Raw genomic sequence first — 6,036 nt, forward strand, 5'->3', positions numbered from 1 at the left:
TAATACATATAAATATTACAAGAGAAAATTTCTTGTCATGATATTGCACGTAATTGGAAATTGTCAAACTTAGAATGTCTTGGCTATATCGGCTGTTTTTGGTTGCATGGTTCAAATGGTCCACAAGCCATGCCGCAGTGAGTCCTAAGACTACAAAGCTGACTATTTTTACCATTAGATTGTTCTTGGTAAATATCATAACACTCGCAATCCTGATATATATTTTCTTATTATGATAAATTCATTTCTGTCAACGGGGGATGCTTGCACATTATGCTAATAGTTAACCAAAAAATGTAATAGTAAATAATCATGGCAACGCAGACGGTGAAAGTCCTACGTTGCAAGACAGTCACTACATATCCATTTGGTCAAATGGATTATTTTGAAGCAGCCAGTTAAACATTTCCTTTGATAGTTTGATCTACTACCGAGGTCAAACTCATGGAACCTGCAAACCTTGCCTGGGTTTGGGACTGGGGGTCTTTTAACATTGTCAATAAGGGTACCAAGCAAGCTAAAATTGTTGTCTGGTGACAACTGTTATATTTAGGGACTTTTTCTCTGCTATTCCTTGTATATGCTCCTTAAAAATTAGTCATTAAAAATATGTTAAATTGAAAGCCATCCAAGGGTGCAGAGTGCTGAATGATGAATTGTTGATCGAAAAAAAAAACAAGGTACTTGATAACTACTTGCTAACGTAGAGCATTCAAAATAAAAGAGCGATGGTGAAAACTCATTGGCTTATCCTCTCACCATAGTTTGAAACTCCAAGCTAAGGATAACATCCTTCCATCACAAATGGCCTAGGCAGACTAGGTCCAACATTTTTGGAAGGCTATCAGGCTACATTTACATCTCATTATTCAATATGAATCTTTTACTATTAAGATTTTTACTGCCCTATTGAGTTATTTAGATAGGTTTTGGTCTATTTGCAATGATGTTTTATGTTTGCTTGACAAGCACTTGTTGTAAGTTTTTAAGGTACATTTTTGGTTCTTAGCTAAGATTATGTATGGTAAGGTCTGTTGCGATAATGTCTCTATTGGAAGCATCGCTTACACTATATTTTTTCAACAATTCTATCAGCTTAAGGAGTCAAGTTTCAAAGGTCGTTAAACACTTCCTTTGGAGTATAAGATAACGACTAAAATAGCAGAGTAATAATCCTTCCAAGATAGGGGGCTTTGTTTTGTTGTAATAGATGCTTGAATCTAAGGCGCTTGAATATATAATGGTCATATTCTTATAGCCATCAAATAATAGAGTTGTTTTGTTTTAGCTAATGCTTTACCAATGTTGAATTAGAGATCTAGACCAAAAAAAAGTTAGAAGCTCAGAGGCTAAAAATGAAGATATGACTAATAAAATAAATAAATGTTATGTATAGCAAAATTTGACAAAATGTCTTACACCTATGCCAAGTGCTCAAAACTAGTTTTCCAAAGAAGGTACGAATTTAATAAAAAAATATATGCATGTATAGCAAAATTTGACAAAATGTCTTACACCAATGGCAAGTGCTAAAAACTAGTTTTCCAAAGATACCTAATGTGGTAAATTTTTGGCAAAATTTGGGCCCTTAGGGCCAGCTGTTGGTCATAATGTGATCATTTGCTAGTGTTTTAAGTGCTGAGTTTTATAAAGAAAATTACTATGTCGTCGATGATATTGGGTTGGTAGAGCGCAGGCAACTTGTGGGTTCAGCCCTCTCACTTTATTAGTGAAATCGGGGGCTTTGCTAAAGTGAGCTTAAATAAATATCATAGTTTAAAAATGAATTTTTAATTAATTAAAATTCGATCTTTGTACCTTCTTATTACACCAACGAACGATGGCAAAAGGTGATGCAAAAGACTACAAATATTTTCTAGAGAGTTGAATATTCTCTATACTCAATCTAGAGAATTGACTACTATATGATTGATACTATATGGTACAGATCCATACGAATTTACATGATTTTTAAATTTATTTTCAAACCCTTTTTTAAAATGGCAAATTGTTTTTGTCATCAAAATATGGAGTGCTATATATGAAAAACCATAGGGGTTTTTGGCCCTTCTAAATTCAATGGTGATAGTCTATTTTGTTCTAAAGTGCATCTCAATTTTTTTTTGACTTAATTATCTCTTATATTTAAGAGGGGCTTATAGATTTGAAGCTTTGATATCATGTTGGAGTCACCGATGGATTTAAGCTCCCAAGGTCACTTGCAATACCAAAAGATGCCTATCACAAGAGAGCAATAAGGAAAAACTATTGTTTGATTATGGAACAATAGATTGATTCAAGATAAGATAAGATAAGGTCACATGACAACTAGAGACTTCTAGAAAGATTATTAGATCTTTAAGTAAACTTAACATGTGAATATGAGTGAAAAGGGTGTAACAAGGAACTAGTTATATAATGTGTATGATATCAAACAATTGTACATATTAAATAATTCCTCTCCAAACCCTAAAAATCCATATGCAATAAGAAAAATACCATTACAAATAATATCTACAATGAATTAAAATGTTGGGACACATATCAAATTCTCATTACAATCACACCAACAACTATGGTGAGAAAAAAACTATAAGCTATAATGATTTCACTACTCATTGCTTATAGGTTTCTTTGAAAATCTATAAATAACTAAGGAAGCATTCAGTTATAAATATCTACTACAAACAAATTACATCTTTGTGATTATAAAATATGTTGCTCAAGAAATGATGGATTTGCAAAAGTTGAAACTCTAGACTTTGTAATTGTAAATTGCAAAGCATTAAGTTCTCTTTTTCATCTCTTTCGTGTTGAATAAAAAAGGCACTTGTGCTCTTCTTCCATTGTGTTTGTAATTCCACTACCATTGGGGGATGAGGTCAATTTGATACAAATATTATTGATATATATTATTTATCATAAGAGCGTACTGACCCCATAGTTCATGGATCCCTTATGTACTTTTTCCTATATGTTTTGTGATCATTATCCTATTTGTCCTTTCTTGGGGGCATCTCATTGTGGTAATGTGCTTGTCTTTTGGATGCATGCTACCTTAAAGCAATTACTCTTGATAAGCCATTTACAATTGCAATAATGTGGGGGCATACACTCCGCTCAATGTTACAATTTTTGCACACACCATGACATGTTTTTGATACTCAAGTTACTTTGCAAACTGAGCCTTTTGCTTTGTAATTTAGAATTTTTCTTTTTTCATACTCATAGTAAGCGAATCTTACTAGGCTAGTACAATCATGTGTTCTCTCTCTTCTCCTTTCTTGTGTTGTCCCTTTTATCTCAATATTAGAGTAGTAAGATCCTAAAGTCCCCGCGGGCTTAGTGTGTCTTGTCTCTTTTATATCTTGGTGTAAGGTTTTCAATGCAACTATGTAATTTATTGTGAGTATCCTTAGTCTTGTACTCCCACTAAAGTGGGGGCTAAATGTAGCATTGTAAATTGTACTCACTTACAATTTCGTCCTCACCTAGGCCTCACTTTCGTATTTTGACTTTCGATGCCTAATTGCAGTACTGATTTTGCTCACAGCACATTCTGAACTCACATTTTCATCACTTGTCCATTTCCCTCCCCATTCTGGAGTCTTGATTTTCAAGACCAGGGTGTGGTACACTTTGGTTTCCTGAAATTCAATTTTTTTTTCTTTCACACAGACAAGTATAAAAGGAGGTCTACCCCTCTCATTTAAAAGCTAAACATTTCAAGAGGCAAAATTATGATCCCAATTCAATTCAAGTGAGCAAACAATTAGCCATTCATCAAGCATTGGAGTAGAAGTGGAAGTGAAGTTTAAGTATTGAAAATGACATCCATGATCAAAGTTTTATGAAGACATCCTACATGAAACCCTAAAACCTTTGTGTGAAGGTCAAATAGAACTTCACCAAGGTATACATTATTTTTCAAGCATTTCAACCTTTCCCTTAAAAGGAAAGTATTTTATTACAGTCTTTCATTACATTTATCAATTCAATTTCATGGTTAATTACAAAACTGGGTTTTGACCTAAGGCAAACCCCTATTCCAAAAATCTTTCACTTTCTTTATGTGTGCAGGAAACAACTGCTAGAGATGTACTCAAGAAATTCAGTAGAGTCGATAGTGACGAATAGGTTTAACTTTCAACAATGGAAAATTTGAAGGACCAGGGCGGATCTGTGCTACCTAGTCCTGAAAAATCAGGTCGAACTTCTGAGAATAGGTTCTAAACATCTTCTTTTGCCCGGATCTTAGTGGGTGGCTTTGTGGGACATCTGTAGCTTATTGTTTCTATCAATTTACTTCAATTATCCATGGTTTTATCCTAATTTCATGATTACATTCCAACTTCAACTAAGAAAGAGGATAATCAATTACAACCAATGAATCCAATTAGAATCTTAGGATTATGCCTAGATCTATTGGGTTCCATCCTCTTTTAATGTATGTTGTGTTAATTGAGAATTTGGTATATATATATATATATATATATGTTCACACACACACACATATATGTGGATCTTCTCAATTAATTATTCACAAAATTTCTTACTTCTCTTTTCTATTTTGACACTTATTTCCTTTCGTAATTTTTTTCTTGTTGTTTTTGTGCATCTTTATATTTTTAAATTTATTTTTATGTTTTTAGGTAAACACATGTACATTTATTGTACACATACCCATAAACATACTTACATACATAGATTTTCTTCTTAATTTTTTACCTTACTCTTTTATGCATTAGATTCCTTTTTTTTTTTTTTTTTTATCTTATTCTATTAGTATTGTTCTCCCCAAATTTGTGTTGTTAGGTTTGTGTGTATATTCATGTATTTTTATCCTTATTCTATGCATTCTTATGAACTCCCCTCACTTCTCTTGTCTCTTGATTTATTGCACTATTTTCATATAATACACATTTATATTAGTATTCACTCATGTAAGTGTGCAAACACATATACACATACACATACACATACACATATATAATATATATGTATATATACATACATATATACATGTATATACATACATATATACACACATATTCATGTACATGTACATGTACATATACATATACATGTACATATACATATACATATACATATACATATACATATAAATATACATACACACACACACATACATACATATATACACACACACACAAATATATATATATATACATACACGTGTGTGTGTGTGTACATATACATACACATACACATACACATACACATACACATACACATACATATACATACACACACGTACACACACTTACACACACACACACATATCTACATACATATTTATACATATACATATACCTACACACACACACACACACACACACACACACACACACACATAGTCACACACACATATATACACACACACACATATACACATACCTATGCATGCATATATATTCATATGTATATGTATATATGTACATATATACATACTCACGCACATACATACATACATACATACATACACAGACATACAAACATAAATACATATAGACATACATACACATGTACATATATGGATATATATGTATACATATGTACACACATATGATATATATGTAAACACACACACACATTCACACACTTTTATAGATACATTCATACACATTTTTGATATTTTTCATTATTTTTTATTTCTATTCTTAGCTCTCTCAATTTTAAGTTTTGATATTCTTCTTTTTCTCTCCTTTTTTTGATTTTTATTAATGCAATGTCTCTTATTTATGTCTTGGTTCCCATGTCATCCATCTTCCTCCCTCTATTTAGTCAAATTACTCTACAATTTTCCATTTGATTTCTAATCACTTTCTATTTGTATCTTGAAGATAAGATCATGAAGTATGATTTAAAATATTGATGAAAAACTCTACATAGTTAAAAACCCCAAAAAATCATTATATATATAATATCATGTATAGTGAAAATTTATTGGATGTCTCCAATTAAATTATTTGTTCACAATTCATATTTTGAGTGATTATATTTTATTAGATCAAT

This window comes from Cryptomeria japonica, chromosome 10 (assembly GCF_030272615.1).
Source record: "Cryptomeria japonica chromosome 10, Sugi_1.0, whole genome shotgun sequence".
Taxonomy (NCBI): Eukaryota; Viridiplantae; Streptophyta; class Pinopsida; order Cupressales; family Cupressaceae; genus Cryptomeria; species Cryptomeria japonica.